The sequence below is a fragment of the Psittacula echo genome, assembly GCF_963264785.1.
Source record: "Psittacula echo genome assembly, chromosome: 4".
Classification (NCBI taxonomy): domain Eukaryota; kingdom Metazoa; phylum Chordata; class Aves; order Psittaciformes; family Psittacidae; genus Psittacula; species Psittacula echo.
Genome location: NC_137738.1, coordinates 17,153,111 through 17,174,061, shown reverse-complemented (window position 1 = coordinate 17,174,061; position 20,951 = coordinate 17,153,111).

The window sequence follows — 20,951 nt, the reverse complement described above, 5'->3', positions numbered from 1 at the left end:
GTTTTTTTCTGGACCTCCTCGGCTCTGCAGGCAGAAGCTGGAAGTTGGAAATCTGGGAGCACTGCACCAGGATCTCTCGAGGGAACGTCAAGGAAGCAACGTATCAAGATGAACTTTACTTAAGGAAGGTAGAGCGCATAGCCATGTTGCTGACACTGAAGCAAAGCCACTCTGTTCAGTTGATCCACAGCACCAGCTTTCCAACTTGCCACCCGCACTGTGGGAGCAGGTGAAGCAGACTTCAGCTGAAACTGAAAGCCCAGCAGCAGCTTTCTCTCCTTCTGCTCCTCTGTGCATGCAGAAGCTACATGTTCGCACTTTGAAAACGTTCATTCTACCGTTTTTGTCCTGAAAGCTGCCGTGCGTTCACATTTTGGTCACACTGCTGCATTGCTCCCTGATTGCTGTTGAGGACCAGCAGGAGTTTTCTGCTCTAGATCCTCGGCTCTGCAGGCAGAAGCTGGAAGTTGGAAATCTGGGAGCACTGCACCAGGATCTCTCGAGGGAACGTCAAGGAAGCAACGTATCAAGATGGACTTTACTTAAGGAAGGTAGAGCGCATAGCCATGTTGCTGACACTGAAGCACAGCCACTCTGTTCAGTTGATCCACAGCACCAGCTTTCCAACTTGCCACTCACACTGTGGGAGCAGGTGAAGCAGACTTCAGCTGAAACTGAAAGCCCAGCAGCAGCTTTCTCTCCTTCTCCTCCTCTGTGCATGCAGAAGCTGCATGTTCGCACTTTGAAAACGTTCATTCTACCGTTTTTGTCTTGAAAGCTGCCATGCTTTCACATTTTGGTCACACTGCTGCATTGCTCCCTGATTGCTGTTGAGGACCAGCAGGAGATTTCTGCTCTAGATCCTCGGCTCTGCAGGCAGAAGCTGGAAGTTGGAAATCTGGGAGCACTGCACCAGGATGTCTCGAGGGAACATCAAGGAAGAACCGTTGGAAGATGGACTTTACTTAAGGAAGGTAGAGCGCATAGCCATGTTGCTGACACTGAAGCACAGCCACTCTGTTCAGTTGATCCACAGCACCAGCTTTCCAACTTGCCACCCGCACTGTGGGAGCAGGGGTAGCAGCATTCAGCTGACAGCCCAGCAGCACCTTTCTCTCCTTCTCCACCACTGTACATGCAGAAGCTACATGTTCGCACTTTGAAAACATTCATTATCCCGTTTTTGTCCTGAAAGCTGCCGTGCTTTCACACTTTGGTCACACTGCTGCAGAGCTCCCTGATTGCTGTTGAGGACCAGCAGGAGATTTCTGCTCTAGATCCTCGGCTCTGCAGGCAGAAGCTGGAAGTTGGAAATCTGGGAGCACTGCACCAGGATCTCTCGAGGGAACGTCAAGGAAGCAACGTATCAAGATGGACTTTACTTAAGGAAGGTAGAGCGCATAGCCATGTTGCTGACACTGAAGCACAGCCACTCTGTTCAGTTGATCCACAGCACCAGCTTTCCAACTTGCCACCCGCACTGTGGGAGCAGGGGAAGCAGACTTTAGCTGAAAGCCCAGCAGCAGCTTTCTCTCTTTCTCCACCACTGTACATGCAAAATCTACATGTTCGCACTTTGAAAACGTTCATTCTCCAGTTTTTGTCCTGAAAGCTGCCGTGCTTACACATTTTGGTCACACTGCTGCATTGCTCCCTGATTGCTGTTGAGGACCAGCAGGAGATTTCTGCTCTAGATCCTCGGCTCTGCAGGCAGAAGCTGGAAGTTGGAAATCTGGGAGCACTGCACCAGGATCTCTCGAGGGAACGTCAAGGAAGCAACGTATCAAGATGGACTTTACTTAAGGAAGGTAGAGCGCATACCCATGTTGCTGACGCTGAAGCAAAGCCACTCTGTTCAGTTGATCCACAGCACCAGCTTTCCAACTTGCCACCCGCACTGTGGGAGCAGGGGTAGCAGACTTCAGCTGAAACTGAAAGCCCAGCAGCATTCTCTCCTTCTACTCCTCTGTGCATGCAGAAGCTACATGTTCGCACTTTGAAAACATTCATTATCCCGTTTTTGTCCTGAAAGCTGCCGTGCTTTCACACTTTGGTCACACTGCTGCATTGCTCCCTGATAGCTGTTGAGGACCAGCAGGAGATTTCATCTCTAGATCCTCGGCACTGCAGGCAGAAGCTGGAAGTTGGAAATCTGGGAGCACTGCACCAGGATCTCTCGAGGGAACGTCAAGGAAGCAACGTATCAAGATGGACTTTACTTAAGGAAGGTAGAGCGCATAGCCATGTTGCTGACACTGAAGCAAAGCCACTCTGTTCAGTTGATCCACAGCACCAGCTTTCCAACTTGCCACCCGCACTGTGGGAGCAGGGGAAGCAGCCTTTAGCTTAAAGCCCAGCAGCAGCTTTCTCTCTTTCTCCACCACTGTACATGCAGAAGCTACATGTTCGCACTTTGAAAACGTTCATTCTCCCGTTTTTGTCCTGAAAGCTGCCGTGCTTTCACATTTTGGTCACACTGCTGCATTGCTCCCTGATTGCAGTTGAGGACCAGCAGGAGTTTTCATCTCTAGATCCTCGGCTCTGCAGGCAGAAGCTGGAAGTTGGAAATCTGGGAGCACTGCACCAGGATCTCTCGAGGGAACGTCAAGGAAGCAACGTATCAAGATGGACTTTACTTAAGGAAGGTAGAGCGCATAGCCATGTTGCTGACACTGAAGCACAGCCACTCTGTTCAGTTGATCCACAGCACCAGCTTTCCAACTTGCCACCCGCACTGTGGGAGCAGGTGAAGCAGACTTCAGCTGAAACTGAAAGCCCAGCAGCAGCTTTCTCTCCTTCTCCTCCTCTGTGCATGCAGAAGCTACATGTTCGCACTTTGAAAACATTCATTATCCCGTTTTTGTCCTGAAAGCTGCCGTGCTTTCACACTTTGGTCACACTGCTGCAGAGCTCCCTGATTGCTGTTGAGGACCAGCAGGAGATTTCTGCTCTAGATCCTCGGCTCTGCAGGCAGAAGCTGGAAGTTGGAAATCTGGGAGCACTGCACCAGGATCTCTCGAGGGAACGTCAAGGAAGCAACGTATCAAGATGGACTTTACTTAAGGAAGGTAGAGCGCATAGCCATGTTGCTGACACTGAAGCACAGCCACTCTGTTCAGTTGATCCACAGCACCAGCTTTCCAACTTGCCACCCGCACTGTGGGAGCAGGGGAAGCAGCCTTCAGTTGAAAGCCCAGCAGCAGCTTTCTCTCTTTCTCCACCACTGTACATGCAGAAGCTACATGTTCGCACTTTGAAAACGTTCATGCTACCATTTTTGTCCTGAAAGCTGCCGTGCTTTCACATTTTGGTCACACTGCTGCATTGCTCCCTGATTGCTGTTGAGGACCAGCAGGAGATTTCTGCTCTAGATCCTCGGCTCTGCAGGCAGAAGCTGGAAGTTGGAAATCTGGGAGCACTGCACCAGGATCTCTCGAGGGAACGTCAAGGAAGCAACGTATCAAGATGGACTTTACTTAAGGAAGGTAGAGCGCATAGCCATGTTGCTGACACTGAAGCACAGCCACTCTGTTCAGTTGATCCACAGCACCAGCTTTCCAACTTGCCACCCGCACTGTGGGAGCAGGTGAAGCAGACTTCAGCTGAAACTGAAAGCCCAGCAGCAGCTTTCTCTCCTTCTCCTCCTCTGTGCATGCAGAAGCTACATGTTCGCACTTTGAAAACATTCATTATCCCGTTTTTGTCCTGAAAGCTGCCGTGCTTTCACACTTTGGTCACACTGCTGCAGAGCTCCCTGATTGCTGTTGAGGACCAGCAGGAGATTTCTGCTCTAGATCCTCGGCTCTGCAGGCAGAAGCTGGAAGTTGGAAATCTGGGAGCACTGCACCAGGATCTCTCGAGGGAACGTCAAGGAAGCAACGTATCAAGATGGACTTTACTTAAGGAAGGTAGAGCGCATAGCCATGTTGCTGACACTGAAGCAAAGCCACTCTGTTCAGTTGATCCACAGCACCAGCTTTCCAACTTGCCACCCGCACTGTGGGAGCAGGGGAAGCAGCCTTTAGCTTAAAGCCCAGCAGCACCTTTCTCTCTTTCTCCACCACTGTACATGCAGACGCTACATGTTCGCACTTTGAAAACGTTCATTCTCCCGTTTTTGTCCTGAAAGCTGCCGTGCTTTCACATTTTGGTCACACTGCTGCATTGCTCCCTGATTGCAGTTGAGGACCAGCAGGAGTTTTCATCTCTAGATCATCGGCTCTGCAGGCAGAAGCTGGAAGTTGGAAATCTGGGAGCACTGCACCAGGATCTCTCGAGGGAACGTCAAGGAAGCAACGTATCAAGATGGACTTTACTTAAGGAAGGTAGAGCGCATAGCCATGTTGCTGACACTGAAGCACAGCCACTCTGTTCAGTTGATCCACAGCACCAGCTTTCCAACTTGCCACCCGCACTGTGGGAGCAGGTGAAGCAGACTTCAGCTGAAACTGAAAGCCCAGCAGCAGCTTTCTCTCCTTCTCCTCCTCTGTGCATGCAGAAGCTACATGTTCGCACTTTGAAAACATTCATTATCCCGTTTTTGTCCTGAAAGCTGCCGTGCTTTCACACTTTGGTCACACTGCTGCAGAGCTCCCTGATTGCTGTTGAGGACCAGCAGGAGATTTCTGCTCTAGATCCTCGGCTCTGCAGGCAGAAGCTGGAAGTTGGAAATCTGGGAGCACTGCACCAGGATCTCTCGAGGGAACGTCAAGGAAGCAACGTATCAAGATGGACTTTACTTAAGGAAGGTAGAGCGCATAGCCATGTTGCTGACACTGAAGCACAGCCACTCTGTTCAGTTGATCCACAGCACCAGCTTTCCAACTTGCCACCCGCACTGTGGGAGCAGGGGAAGCAGCCTTCAGTTGAAAGCCCAGCAGCAGCTTTCTCTCTTTCTCCACCACTGTACATGCAGAAGCTACATGTTCGCACTTTGAAAACGTTCATTCTCCCGTTATTGTCCTGAAAGCTGCCGTGCTTTCACATTTTGGTCACACTGCTGCATTGCTCCCTGATTGCTGTTGAGGACCAGCTGGAGATTTCTGCTCTAGATCCTCGGCTCTGCAGGCAGAAGCTGGAAGTTGGAAATCTGGGAGCACTGCACCAGGATCTCTCGAGGGAACGTCAAGGAAGCAACGTATCAAGATGGACTTTACTTAAGGAAGGTAGAGCGCATAGCCATGTTGCTGACACTGAAGCACAGCCACTCTGTTCAGTTGATCCACAGCACCAGCTTTCCAACTTGCCACCCGCAATGTGGGAGCAGGGGTAGCAGCCTTCAGCTGAAAGCCCAGCAGCAGCTTTCTCTCTTTCTCCACCACTGTACATGCAGAAGCTACATGTTCGCACTTTGAAAACGTTCATGCTACCATTTTTGTCCTGAAAGCTGCCGTGCTTTCACATTTTGGTCACACTGCTGCATTGCTCCCTGATTGCTGTTGAGGACCAGCAGGAGATTTCTGCTCTAGATCCTCGGCTCTGCAGGCAGAAGCTGGAAGTTGGAAATCTGGGAGCACTGCACCAGGATCTCTCGAGGGAACGTCAAGGAAGCAACGTATCAAGATGGACTTTACTTAAGGAAGGTAGAGCGCATAGCAATGTTGCTGACACTGAAGCACAGCCACTCTGTTCAGTTGATCCACAGCACTAGCTTTCCAACTTGCCACCCGCACTGTGGGAGCAGGTGAAGCAGACTTCAGCTGAAACTGAAAGCCCAGCAGCAGCTTTCTCTCCTTCTCCTCCTCTGTGCATACAGAAGCTACATGTTCGCACTTTGAAAACGTTCATTCTACCATTTTTGTCCTGAAAGCTGCCGTGCTTTCACACTTTGGTCACACTGCTGCAGAGCTCCCTGATTGCTGTTGAGGACCAGCAGGAGTTTTCTGCTCTAGATCCTCGGCTCTGCAGGCAGAAGCTGGAAGTTGGAAATCTGGGAGCACTGCACCAGGATGTCTCGAGGGAACATCAAGGAAGAACCGTTGGAAGATGGACTTTACTTAAGGAAGGTAGAGCGCATAGCCATGTTGCTGACACTGAAGCACAGCCACTCTGTTCAGTTGATCCACAGCACCAGCTTTCCAACTTGCCACCCGCACTGTGGGAGCAGGGGAAGCAGCCTTTAGCTTTAAGCCCAGCAGCAGCTTTCTCTCCTTCTCCTCCTCTGTGCATGCAGAAGCTACATGTTCGCACTTTGAAAACATTCATTATCCCGTTTTTGTCCTGAAAGCTGCCGTGCTTTCACACTTTGGTCACACTGCTGCAGAGCTCCCTGATTGCTGTTGAGGACCAGCAGGAGATTTCATCTCTAGATCCTCGGCACTGCAGGCAGAAGCTGGAAGTTGGAAATCTGGGAGCACTGCACCAGGATCTCTCGAGGGAACGTCAAGGAAGCAACGTATCAAGATGGACTTTATTTAAGGAAGGTAGAGCGCATAGCCATGTTGCTGACACTGAAGCAAAGCCACTCTGTTCAGTTGATCCACAGCACCAGCTTTCCAACTTGCCACCCGCACTGTGGGAGCAGGGGAAGCAGCCTTTAGCTTAAAGCCCAGCAGCAGCTTTCTCTCTTTCTCCACCACTGTACTTGCAGAAGCTACATGTTCGCACTTTGAAAACATTCATTCTCCCGTTTTTGTCCTGAAAGCTGCCGTGCTTTCACATTTTGGTCACACTGCTGCCTTGCTCCTTGATTGCAGTTGAGGACCAGCAGGAGTTTTCATCTCTAGATCCTCGGCTCTGCAGGCAGAAGCTGGAAGTTGGAAATCTGGGAGCACTGCACCAGGATCTCTCGAGGGAACGTCAAGGAAGCAACGTATCAAGATGGACTTTACTTAAGGAAGGTAGAGCGCATAGCCATGTTGCTGACACTGAAGCACAGCCACTCTGTTCAGTTGATCCACAGCACCAGCTTTCCAACTTGCCACCCGCACTGTGGGAGCAGGGGAAGCAGCCATCAGCTGAAACTGAAAGCCCAGCAGCAGCTTTCTCTCCTTCTCCTCCTCTGTGCATGCAGAAGCTACATGTTCGCACTTTCAAAACGTTCATTCTACCGTTTTTGTCCTGAAAGCTGCCGTGCTTACACATTTTGGTCCCACTGCTTCATTGCTCCCTGATTGCTGTTGAGGACCAGCAGGAGATTTCTGCTCTAGATCCTCGGCTCTGCAGGCAGAAGCTGGAAGTTGGAAATCTGGGAGCACTGCACCAGGATCTCTCGAGGGAACGTCAAGGAAGCAACGTATCAAGATGGACTTTACTTAAGGAAGGTAGAGCGCATAGCCATGTTGCTGACACTGAAGCACAGCCACTCTGTTCAGTTGATCCACAGCACCAGCTTTCCAACTTGCCACCCGCACTGTGGGAGCAGGGGAAGCAGCCTTCAGTTGAAAGCCCAGCAGCAGCTTTCTCTCTTTCTCCACCACTGTACATGCAGAAGCTACATGTTCGCACTTTGAAAACGTTCATTCTCCCGTTATTGTCCTGAAAGCTGCCGTGCTTTCACATTTTGGTCACACTGCTGCATTGCTCCCTGATTGCTGTTGAGGACCAGCAGGAGATTTCTGCTCTAGATCCTCGGCTCTGCAGGCAGAAGCTGGAAGTTGGAAATCTGGGAGCACTGCACCAGGATCTCTCGAGGGAACGTCAAGGAAGCAACGTATCAAGATGGACTTTACTTAAGGAAGGTAGAGCGCATAGCAATGTTGCTGACACTGAAGCACAGCCACTCTGTTCAGTTGATCCACAGCACTAGCTTTCCAACTTGCCACCCGCACTGTGGGAGCAGGTGAAGCAGACTTCAGCTGAAACTGAAAGCCCAGCAGCAGCTTTCTCTCCTTCTCCTCCTCTGTGCATACAGAAGCTACATGTTCGCACTTTGAAAACGTTCATTCTACCATTTTTGTCCTGAAAGCTGCCGTGCTTTCACACTTTGGTCACACTGCTGCAGAGCTCCCTGATTGCTGTTGAGGACCAGCAGGAGTTTTCTGCTCTAGATCCTCGGCTCTGCAGGCAGAAGCTGGAAGTTGGAAATCTGGGAGCACTGCACCAGGATGTCTCGAGGGAACATCAAGGAAGAACCGTTGGAAGATGGACTTTACTTAAGGAAGGTAGAGCGCATAGCCATGTTGCTGACACTGAAGCACAGCCACTCTGTTCAGTTGATCCACAGCACCAGCTTTCCAACTTGCCACCCGCACTGTGGGAGCAGGTGAAGCAGACTTCAGCTGAAACTGAAAGCCCAGCAGCAGCTTTCTCTCCTTCTCCTCCTCTGTGCATGCAGAAGCTACATGTTCGCACTTTGAAAACATTCATTATCCCGTTTTTGTCCTGAAAGCTGCCGTGCTTTCACACTTTGGTCACACTGCTGCAGAGCTCCCTGATTGCTGTTGAGGACCAGCAGGAGATTTCATCTCTAGATCCTCGGCACTGCAGGCAGAAGCTGGAAGTTGGAAATCTGGGAGCACTGCACCAGGATCTCTCGAGGGAACGTCAAGGAAGCAACGTATCAAGATGGACTTTACTTAAGGAAGGTAGAGCGCATAGCCATGTTGCTGACACTGAAGCAAAGCCACTCTGTTCAGTTGATCCACAGCACCAGCTTTCCAACTTGCCACCCGCACTGTGGGAGCAGAGGAAGCAGCCTTTAGCTTAAAGCCCAGCAGCAGCTTTCTCTCTTTCTCCACCACTGTACTTGCAGAAGCTACATGTTCGCACTTTGAAAACGTTCATTCTCCCGTTTTTGTCCTGAAAGCTGCCGTGCTTTCACATTTTGGTCACACTGCTGCATTGCTCCTTGATTGCAGTTGAGGACCAGCAGGAGTTTTCATCTCTAGATCCTCGGCTCTGCAGGCAGAAGCTGGAAGTTGGAAATCTGGGAGCACTGCACCAGGATCTCTCGAGGGAACGTCAAGGAAGCAACGTATCAAGATGGACTTTACTTAAGGAAGGTAGAGCGCATAGCCATGTTGCTGACACTGAAGCACAGCCACTCTGTTCAGTTGATCCACAGCACCAGCTTTCCAACTTGCCACCCGCACTGTGGGAGCAGGGGAAGCAGCCATCAGCTGAAACTGAAAGCCCAGCAGCAGCTTTCTCTCCTTCTCCTCCTCTGTGCATGCAGAAGCTACATGTTCGCACTTTCAAAACGTTCATTCTACCGTTTTTGTCCTGAAAGCTGCCGTGCTTACACATTTTGGTCCCACTGCTTCATTGCTCCCTGATTGCTGTTGAGGACCAGCAGGAGATTTCTGCTCTAGATCCTCGGCTCTGCAGGCAGAAGCTGGAAGTTGGAAATCTGGGAGCACTGCACCAGGATCTCTCCAGGGAACGTCAAGGAAGCAACGTATCAAGATGGACTTTACTTAAGGAAGGTAGAGCGCATAGCCATGTTGCTGACACTGAAGCACAGCCACTCTGTTCAGTTGATCCACAGCACCAGCTTTCCAACTTGCCACCCGCACTGTGGGAGCAGGGGAAGCAGCCTTTAGCTGAAAGCCCAGCAGCAGCTTTCTCTCCTTCTCCTCCTCTGTGCATGCAGAAGCTACATGTTCGCACTTTGAAAACATTCATTATCCCGTTTTTGTCCTGAAAGCTGCCGTGCTTTCACACTTTGGTCACACTGCTGAACAGCTCCCTGATTGCTGTTGAGGACCAGCAGGAGATTTCATCTCTAGATCCTCGGCTCTGCAGGCAGAAGCTGGAAGTTGGAAATCTGGGAGCACTGCACCAGGATCTCTCGAGGGAACGTCAAGGAAGCAACGTATCAAGATGGACTTTACTTAAGGAAGGTAGAGCGCATAGCCATGTTGCTGACACTGAAGCACAGCCACTCTGTTCAGTTGATCCACAGCACCAGCTTTCCAACTTGCCACCCGCACTGTGGGAGCAGGTGAAGCAGACTTCAGCTGAAACTGAAAGCCCAGCAGCAGCTTTCTCTCCTTCTCCTCCTCTGTGCATGCAGAAGCTACATGTTCGCACTTTGAAAACGTTCATTCTCCCGTTATTGTCCTGAAAGCTGCCGTGCTTTCACATTTTGGTCACACTGCTGCATTGCTCCCTGATTGCAGTTGAGGACCAGCAGGAGTTTTCATCTCTAGATCCTCGGCTCTGCAGGCAGAAGCTGGAAGTTGGAAATCTGGGAGCACTGCACCAGGATCTCTCGAGGGAACGTCAAGGAAGCAACGTATCAAGATGGACTTTACTTAAGGAAGGTAGAGCGCATAGCCATGTTGCTGACACTGAAGCACAGCCACTCTGTTCAGTTGATCCACAGCACCAGCTTTCCAACTTGCCACCCGCACTGTGGGAGCAGGGGAAGCAGCCTTCAGTTGAAAGCCCAGCAGCAGCTTTCTCTCTTTCTCCACCACTGTACATGCAGAAGCTACATGTTCGCACTTTGAAAACGTTCATTCTCCCGTTATTGTCCTGAAAGCTGCCGTGCTTTCACATTTTGGTCACACTGCTGCATTGCTCCCTGATTGCTGTTGAGGACCAGCAGGAGATTTCTGCTCTAGATCCTCGGCTCTGCAGGCAGAAGCTGGAAGTTGGAAATCTGGGAGCACTGCACCAGGATCTCTCGAGGGAACGTCAAGGAAGCAACGTATCAAGATGGACTTTACTTAAGGAAGGTAGAGCGCATAGCCATGTTGCTGACACTGAAGCACAGCCACTCTGTTCAGTTGATCCACAGCACCAGCTTTCCAACTTGCCACCCGCACTGTGGGAGCAGGGGTAGCAGCCTTCAGCTGAAAGCCCAGCAGCAGCTTTCTCTCTTTCTCCACCACTGTACATGCAGAAGCTACATGTTCGCACTTTGAAAACGTTCATTCTCCCGTTTTTGTCCTGAAAGCTGCCGTGCTTTCACATTTTGGTCACACTGCTGCATTGCTCCCTGATTGCAGTTGAGGACCAGCAGGAGTTTTCATCTCTAGATCCTCGGCTCTGCAGGCAGAAGCTGGAAGTTGGAAATCTGGGAGCACTGCACCAGGATCTCTCGAGGGAACGTCAAGGAAGCAACGTATCAAGATGGACTTTACTTAAGGAAGGTAGAGCGCATAGCCATGTTGCTGACACTGAAGCACAGCCACTCTGTTCAGTTGATCCACAGCACCAGCTTTCCAACTTGCCACCCGCACTGTGGGAGCAGGGGAAGCAGCCATCAGCTGAAACTGAAAGCCCAGCAGCAGCTTTCTCTCCTTCTCCTCCTCTGTGCATGCAGAAGCTACATGTTCGCACTTTCAAAACGTTCATTCTACCGTTTTTGTCCTGAAAGCTGCCGTGCTTACACATTTTGGTCACACTGCTTCATTGCTCCCTGATTGCTGTTGAGGACCAGCTGGAGATTTCTGCTCTAGATCCTCGGCTCTGCAGGCAGAAGCTGGAAGATGGAAATCTGGGAGCACTGCACCAGGATCTCTCCAGGGAACGTCAAGGAAGCAACGTATCAAGATGGACTTTACTTAAGGAAGGTAGAGCGCATAGCCATGTTGCTGACACTGAAGCACAGCCACTCTGTTCAGTTGATCCACAGTACCAGCTTTCCAACTTGCCACCCGCACTGTGGGAGCAGGGGAAGCAGACTTCAGCTGAAACTGAAAGCCCAGCAGCAGCTTTCTCTCCTTCTCCTCCTCTGTGCATGCAGAGGCTACATGTTCGCACTTTGAAAACATTCATTCTCCCGTTTTTGTCCTGAAAGCTGCCGTGCTTTCACATTTTGGTCACACTGCTGCATTGCTCCCTGATTGCTGTTGAGGACCAGCAGGAGTTTTCTGCTCTAGATCCTCGGCTCTGCAGGCAGAAGCTGGAAGTTGGAAATCTGGGAGCACTGCACCAGGATCTCTCGAGGGAACGTCAAGGAAGCAACGTATCAAGATGGACTTTACTTAAGGAAGGTAGAGCGCATAGACATGTTGCTTACACTGAAGCACAGCCACTCTGTTCAGTTGATCCACAGCACCAGCTTTCCAACTTGCCACCCGCACTGTGGGAGCAGGTGAAGCAGCCATCAGCTGAAACTGAAAGCCCAGCAGCAGCTTTCTCTCCTTCTCCTCCTCTGTGCATGCAGAAGCTACATGTTCGCACTTTCAAAACGTTCATTCTACCGTTTTTGTCCTGAAAGCTGCCGTGCTTTCACACTTTGGTCACACTGCTGCATTGCTCCCTGATTGCAGTTGAGGACCAGCAGGAGATTTCATCTCTAGATCCTCGGCTCTGCAGGCAGAAGCTGGAAGTTGGAAATCTGGGAGCACTGCACCAGGATCTCTCGAGGGAACGTCAAGGAAGCAACGTATCAAGATGGACTTTACTTAAGGAAGGTAGAGCGCATAGCCATGTTGCTGACACTGAAGCACAGCCACTCTGTTCAGTTGATCCACAGCACCAGCTTTCCAACTTGCCACCCACACTGTGGGAGCAGGGGAAGCAGCCATCAGCTGAAACTGAAAGCCCAGCAGCAGCTTTCTCTCTTTCTTCTACTCTGTGCATGCAGAAGCTACATGTTCGCACTTTCAAAACCTTGATTCTACCGTCTTCTTTCCTGAAACCTGCGCTGCTTTGATATTTTGATCATAGTACGGCAGAGCTCTCTGCTGTTAAAGACCAGCAGTAGTTTTTTTCTGGACCTCCTCGGCTCTGCAGGCAGAAGCTGGAAGTTGGAAATCTGGGAGCACTGCACCAGGATCTCTCGAGGGAACGTCAAGGAAGCAACGTATCAAGATGAACTTTACTTAAGGAAGGTAGAGCGCATAGCCATGTTGCTGACACTGAAGCAAAGCCACTCTGTTCAGTTGATCCACAGCACCAGCTTTCCAACTTGCCACCCGCACTGTGGGAGCAGGTGAAGCAGACTTCAGCTGAAACTGAAAGCCCAGCAGCAGCTTTCTCTCCTTCTGCTCCTCTGTGCATGCAGAAGCTACATGTTCGCACTTTGAAAACGTTCATTCTACCGTTTTTGTCCTGAAAGCTGCCGTGCGTTCACATTTTGGTCACACTGCTGCATTGCTCCCTGATTGCTGTTGAGGACCAGCAGGAGTTTTCTGCTCTAGATCCTCGGCTCTGCAGGCAGAAGCTGGAAGTTGGAAATCTGGGAGCACTGCACCAGGATCTCTCGAGGGAACGTCAAGGAAGCAACGTATCAAGATGGACTTTACTTAAGGAAGGTAGAGCGCATAGCCATGTTGCTGACACTGAAGCACAGCCACTCTGTTCAGTTGATCCACAGCACCAGCTTTCCAACTTGCCACTCACACTGTGGGAGCAGGTGAAGCAGACTTCAGCTGAAACTGAAAGCCCAGCAGCAGCTTTCTCTCCTTCTCCTCCTCTGTGCATGCAGAAGCTGCATGTTCGCACTTTGAAAACGTTCATTCTACCGTTTTTGTCCTGAAAGCTGCCATGCTTTCACATTTTGGTCACACTGCTGCATTGCTCCCTGATTGCTGTTGAGGACCAGCAGGAGATTTCTGCTCTAGATCCTCGGCTCTGCAGGCAGAAGCTGGAAGTTGGAAATCTGGGAGCACTGCACCAGGATGTCTCGAGGGAACATCAAGGAAGAACCGTTGGAAGATGGACTTTACTTAAGGAAGGTAGAGCGCATAGCCATGTTGCTGACACTGAAGCACAGCCACTCTGTTCAGTTGATCCACAGCACCAGCTTTCCAACTTGCCACCCGCACTGTGGGAGCAGGGGTAGCAGCATTCAGCTGACAGCCCAGCAGCACCTTTCTCTCCTTCTCCACCACTGTACATGCAGAAGCTACATGTTCGCACTTTGAAAACATTCATTATCCCGTTTTTGTCCTGAAAGCTGCCGTGCTTTCACACTTTGGTCACACTGCTGCAGAGCTCCCTGATTGCTGTTGAGGACCAGCAGGAGATTTCTGCTCTAGATCCTCGGCTCTGCAGGCAGAAGCTGGAAGTTGGAAATCTGGGAGCACTGCACCAGGATCTCTCGAGGGAACGTCAAGGAAGCAACGTATCAAGATGGACTTTACTTAAGGAAGGTAGAGCGCATAGCCATGTTGCTGACACTGAAGCACAGCCACTCTGTTCAGTTGATCCACAGCACCAGCTTTCCAACTTGCCACCCGCACTGTGGGAGCAGGGGAAGCAGACTTTAGCTGAAAGCCCAGCAGCAGCTTTCTCTCTTTCTCCACCACTGTACATGCAAAATCTACATGTTCGCACTTTGAAAACGTTCATTCTCCAGTTTTTGTCCTGAAAGCTGCCGTGCTTACACATTTTGGTCACACTGCTGCATTGCTCCCTGATTGCTGTTGAGGACCAGCAGGAGATTTCTGCTCTAGATCCTCGGCTCTGCAGGCAGAAGCTGGAAGTTGGAAATCTGGGAGCACTGCACCAGGATCTCTCGAGGGAACGTCAAGGAAGCAACGTATCAAGATGGACTTTACTTAAGGAAGGTAGAGCGCATACCCATGTTGCTGACGCTGAAGCAAAGCCACTCTGTTCAGTTGATCCACAGCACCAGCTTTCCAACTTGCCACCCGCACTGTGGGAGCAGGGGTAGCAGACTTCAGCTGAAACTGAAAGCCCAGCAGCATTCTCTCCTTCTACTCCTCTGTGCATGCAGAAGCTACATGTTCGCACTTTGAAAACATTCATTATCCCGTTTTTGTCCTGAAAGCTGCCGTGCTTTCACACTTTGGTCACACTGCTGCATTGCTCCCTGATAGCTGTTGAGGACCAGCAGGAGATTTCATCTCTAGATCCTCGGCACTGCAGGCAGAAGCTGGAAGTTGGAAATCTGGGAGCACTGCACCAGGATCTCTCGAGGGAACGTCAAGGAAGCAACGTATCAAGATGGACTTTACTTAAGGAAGGTAGAGCGCATAGCCATGTTGCTGACACTGAAGCAAAGCCACTCTGTTCAGTTGATCCACAGCACCAGCTTTCCAACTTGCCACCCGCACTGTGGGAGCAGGGGAAGCAGCCTTTAGCTTAAAGCCCAGCAGCAGCTTTCTCTCTTTCTCCACCACTGTACATGCAGAAGCTACATGTTCGCACTTTGAAAACGTTCATTCTCCCGTTTTTGTCCTGAAAGCTGCCGTGCTTTCACATTTTGGTCACACTGCTGCATTGCTCCCTGATTGCAGTTGAGGACCAGCAGGAGTTTTCATCTCTAGATCCTCGGCTCTGCAGGCAGAAGCTGGAAGTTGGAAATCTGGGAGCACTGCACCAGGATCTCTCGAGGGAACGTCAAGGAAGCAACGTATCAAGATGGACTTTACTTAAGGAAGGTAGAGCGCATAGCCATGTTGCTGACACTGAAGCACAGCCACTCTGTTCAGTTGATCCACAGCACCAGCTTTCCAACTTGCCACCCGCACTGTGGGAGCAGGTGAAGCAGACTTCAGCTGAAACTGAAAGCCCAGCAGCAGCTTTCTCTCCTTCTCCTCCTCTGTGCATGCAGAAGCTACATGTTCGCACTTTGAAAACATTCATTATCCCGTTTTTGTCCTGAAAGCTGCCGTGCTTTCACACTTTGGTCACACTGCTGCAGAGCTCCCTGATTGCTGTTGAGGACCAGCAGGAGATTTCTGCTCTAGATCCTCGGCTCTGCAGGCAGAAGCTGGAAGTTGGAAATCTGGGAGCACTGCACCAGGATCTCTCGAGGGAACGTCAAGGAAGCAACGTATCAAGATGGACTTTACTTAAGGAAGGTAGAGCGCATAGCCATGTTGCTGACACTGAAGCACAGCCACTCTGTTCAGTTGATCCACAGCACCAGCTTTCCAACTTGCCACCCGCACTGTGGGAGCAGGGGAAGCAGCCTTCAGTTGAAAGCCCAGCAGCAGCTTTCTCTCTTTCTCCACCACTGTACATGCAGAAGCTACATGTTCGCACTTTGAAAACGTTCATGCTACCATTTTTGTCCTGAAAGCTGCCGTGCTTTCACATTTTGGTCACACTGCTGCATTGCTCCCTGATTGCTGTTGAGGACCAGCAGGAGATTTCTGCTCTAGATCCTCGGCTCTGCAGGCAGAAGCTGGAAGTTGGAAATCTGGGAGCACTGCACCAGGATCTCTCGAGGGAACGTCAAGGAAGCAACGTATCAAGATGGACTTTACTTAAGGAAGGTAGAGCGCATAGCCATGTTGCTGACACTGAAGCACAGCCACTCTGTTCAGTTGATCCACAGCACCAGCTTTCCAACTTGCCACCCGCACTGTGGGAGCAGGTGAAGCAGACTTCAGCTGAAACTGAAAGCCCAGCAGCAGCTTTCTCTCCTTCTCCTCCTCTGTGCATGCAGAAGCTACATGTTCGCACTTTGAAAACATTCATTATCCCGTTTTTGTCCTGAAAGCTGCCGTGCTTTCACACTTTGGTCACACTGCTGCAGAGCTCCCTGATTGCTGTTGAGGACCAGCAGGAGATTTCTGCTCTAGATCCTCGGCTCTGCAGGCAGAAGCTGGAAGTTGGAAATCTGGGAGCACTGCACCAGGATCTCTCGAGGGAACGTCAAGGAAGCAACGTATCAAGATGGACTTTACTTAAGGAAGGTAGAGCGCATAGCCATGTTGCTGACACTGAAGCAAAGCCACTCTGTTCAGTTGATCCACAGCACCAGCTTTCCAACTTGCCACCCGCACTGTGGGAGCAGGGGAAGCAGCCTTTAGCTTAAAGCCCAGCAGCACCTTTCTCTCTTTCTCCACCACTGTACATGCAGACGCTACATGTTCGCACTTTGAAAACGTTCATTCTCCCGTTTTTGTCCTGAAAGCTGCCGTGCTTTCACATTTTGGTCACACTGCTGCATTGCTCCCTGATTGCAGTTGAGGACCAGCAGGAGTTTTCATCTCTAGATCATCGGCTCTGCAGGCAGAAGCTGGAAGTTGGAAATCTGGGAGCACTGCACCAGGATCTCTCGAGGGAACGTCAAGGAAGCAACGTATCAAGATGGACTTTACTTAAGGAAGGTAGAGCGCATAGCCATGTTGCTGACACTGAAGCACAGCCACTCTGTTCAGTTGATCCACAGCACCAGCTTTCCAACTTGCCACCCGCACTGTGGGAGCAGGTGAAGCAGACTTCAGCTGAAACTGAAAGCCCAGCAGCAGCTTTCTCTCCTTCTCCTCCTCTGTGCATGCAGAAGCTACATGTTCGCACTTTGAAAACATTCATTATCCCGTTTTTGTCCTGAAAGCTGCCGTGCTTTCACACTTTGGTCACACTGCTGCAGAGCTCCCTGATTGCTGTTGAGGACCAGCAGGAGATTTCTGCTCTAGATCCTCGGCTCTGCAGGCAGAAGCTGGAAGTTGGAAATCTGGGAGCACTGCACCAGGATCTCTCGAGGGAACGTCAAGGAAGCAACGTATCAAGATGGACTTTACTTAAGGAAGGTAGAGCGCATAGCCATGTTGCTGACACTGAAGCACAGCCACTCTGTTCAGTTGATCCACAGCACCAGCTTTCCAACTTGCCACCCGCACTGTGGGAGCAGGGGAAGCAGCCTTCAGTTGAAAGCCCAGCAGCAGCTTTCTCTCTTTCTCCACCACTGTACATGCAGAAGCTACATGTTCGCACTTTGAAAACGTTCATTCTCCCGTTATTGTCCTGAAAGCTGCCGTGCTTTCACATTTTGGTCACACTGCTGCATTGCTCCCTGATTGCTGTTGAGGACCAGCTGGAGATTTCTGCTCTAGATCCTCGGCTCTGCAGGCAGAAGCTGGAAGTTGGAAATCTGGGAGCACTGCACCAGGATCTCTCGAGGGAACGTCAAGGAAGCAACGTATCAAGATGGACTTTACTTAAGGAAGGTAGAGCGCATAGCCATGTTGCTGACACTGAAGCACAGCCACTCTGTTCAGTTGATCCACAGCACCAGCTTTCCAACTTGCCACCCGCAATGTGGGAGCAGGGGTAGCAGCCTTCAGCTGAAAGCCCAGCAGCAGCTTTCTCTCTTTCTCCACCACTGTACATGCAGAAGCTACATGTTCGCACTTTGAAAACGTTCATGCTACCATTTTTGTCCTGAAAGCTGCCGTGCTTTCACATTTTGGTCACACTGCTGCATTGCTCCCTGATTGCTGTTGAGGACCAGCAGGAGATTTCTGCTCTAGATCCTCGGCTCTGCAGGCAGAAGCTGGAAGTTGGAAATCTGGGAGCACTGCACCAGGATCTCTCGAGGGAACGTCAAGGAAGCAACGTATCAAGATGGACTTTACTTAAGGAAGGTAGAGCGCATAGCAATGTTGCTGACACTGAAGCACAGCCACTCTGTTCAGTTGATCCACAGCACTAGCTTTCCAACTTGCCACCCGCACTGTGGGAGCAGGTGAAGCAGACTTCAGCTGAAACTGAAAGCCCAGCAGCAGCTTTCTCTCCTTCTCCTCCTCTGTGCATACAGAAGCTACATGTTCGCACTTTGAAAACGTTCATTCTACCATTTTTGTCCTGAAAGCTGCCGTGCTTTCACACTTTGGTCACACTGCTGCAGAGCTCCCTGATTGCTGTTGAGGACCAGCAGGAGTTTTCTGCTCTAGATCCTCGGCTCTGCAGGCAGAAGCTGGAAGTTGGAAATCTGGGAGCACTGCACCAGGATGTCTCGAGGGAACATCAAGGAAGAACCGTTGGAAGATGGACTTTACTTAAGGAAGGTAGAGCGCATAGCCATGTTGCTGACACTGAAGCACAGCCACTCTGTTCAGTTGATCCACAGCACCAGCTTTCCAACTTGCCACCCGCACTGTGGGAGCAGGGGAAGCAGCCTTTAGCTTTAAGCCCAGCAGCAGCTTTCTCTCCTTCTCCTCCTCTGTGCATGCAGAAGCTACATGTTCGCACTTTGAAAACATTCATTATCCCGTTTTTGTCCTGAAAGCTGCCGTGCTTTCACACTTTGGTCACACTGCTGCAGAGCTCCCTGATTGCTGTTGAGGACCAGCAGGAGATTTCATCTCTAGATCCTCGGCACTGCAGGCAGAAGCTGGAAGTTGGAAATCTGAGAGCACTGCACCAGGATCTCTCGAGGGAACGTCAAGGAAGCAACGTATCAAGATGGACTTTATTTAAGGAAGGTAGAGCGCATAGCCATGTTGCTGACACTGAAGCAAAGCCACTCTGTTCAGTTGATCCACAGCACCAGCTTTCCAACTTGCCACCCGCACTGTGGGAGCAGGGGAAGCAGCCTTTAGCTTAAAGCCCAGCAGCAGCTTTCTCTCTTTCTCCACCACTGTACTTGCAGAAGCTACATGTTCGCACTTTGAAAACATTCATTCTCCCGTTTTTGTCCTGAAAGCTGCCGTGCTTTCACATTTTGGTCACACTGCTGCATTGCTCCTTGATTGCAGTTGAGGACCAGCAGGAGTTTTCATCTCTAGATCCTCGGCTCTGCAGGCAGAAGCTGGAAGTTGGAAATCTGGGAGCACTGCACCAGGATCTCTCGAGGGAACGTCAAGGAAGCAACGTATCAAGATGGACTTTACTTAAGGAAGGTAGAGCGCATAGCCATGTTGCTGACACTGAAGCACAGCCACTCTGTTCAGTTGATCCACAGCACCAGCTTTCCAACTTGCCACCCGCACTGTGGGAGCAGGGGAAGCAGCCATCAGCTGAAACTGAAAGCCCAGCAGCAGCTTTCTCTCCTTCTCCTCCTCTGTGCATGCAGAAGCTACATGTTCGCACTTTCAAAACGTTCATTCTACCGTTTTTGTCCTGAAAGCTGCCGTGCTTACACATTTTGGTCCCACTGCTTCATTGCTCCCTGATTGCTGTTGAGGACCAGCAGGAGATTTCTGCTCTAGATCCTCGGCTCTGCAGGCAGAAGCTGGAAGTTGGAAATCTGGGAGCACTGCACCAGGATCTCTCGAGGGAACGTCAAGGAAGCAACGTATCAAGATGGACTTTACTTAAGGAAGGTAGAGCGCATAGCCATGTTGCTGACACTGAAGCACAGCCACTCTGTTCAGTTGATCCACAGCACCAGCTTTCCAACTTGCCACCCGCACTGTGGGAGCAGGGGAAGCAGCCTTCAGTTGAAAGCCCAGCAGCAGCTTTCTCTCTTTCTCCACCACTGTACATGCAGAAGCTACATGTTCGCACTTTGAAAACGTTCATTCTCCCGTTATTGTCCTGAAAGCTGCCGTGCTTTCACATTTTGGTCACACTGCTGCATTGCTCCCTGATTGCTGTTGAGGACCAGCAGGAGATTTCTGCTCTAGATCCTCGGCTCTGCAGGCAGAAGCTGGAAGTTGGAAATCTGGGAGCACTGCACCAGGATCTCTCGAGGGAACGTCAAGGAAGCAACGTATCAAGATGGACTTTACTTAAGGAAGGTAGAGCGCATAGCCATGTTGCTGACACTGAAGCACAGCCACTCTGTTCAGTTGATCCACAGCACCAGCTTTCCAACTTGCCACCCGCAATGTGGGAGCAGGGGTAGCAGCCTTCAGCTTAAAGCCCAGCAGCAGCTTTCTCTCTTTCTCCACCACTGTACATGCAGAAGCTACATGTTCGCACTTTGAAAACGTTCATGCTACCATTTTTGTCCTGAAAGCTGCCGTGCTTTCACATTTTGGTCACACTGCTGCATTGCTCCCTGATTGCTGTTGAGGACCAGCAGGAGATTTCTGCTCTAGATCCTCGGCTCTGCAGGCAGAAGCTGGAAGTTGGAAATCTGGGAGCACTGCACCAGGATCTCTCGAGGGAACGTCAAGGAAGCAACGTATCAAGATGGACTTTACTTAAGGAAGGTAGAGCGCATAGCAATGTTGCTGACACTGAAGCACAGCCACTCTGTTCAGTTGATCCACAGCACTAGCTTTCCAACTTGCCACCCGCACTGTGGGAGCAGGTGAAGCAGACTTCAGCTGAAACTGAAAGCCCAGCAGCAGCTTTCTCTCCTTCTCCTCCTCTGTGCATACAGAAGCTACATGTTCGCACTTTGAAAACGTTCATTCTACCATTTTTGTCCTGAAAGCTGCCGTGCTTTCACACTTTGGTCACAC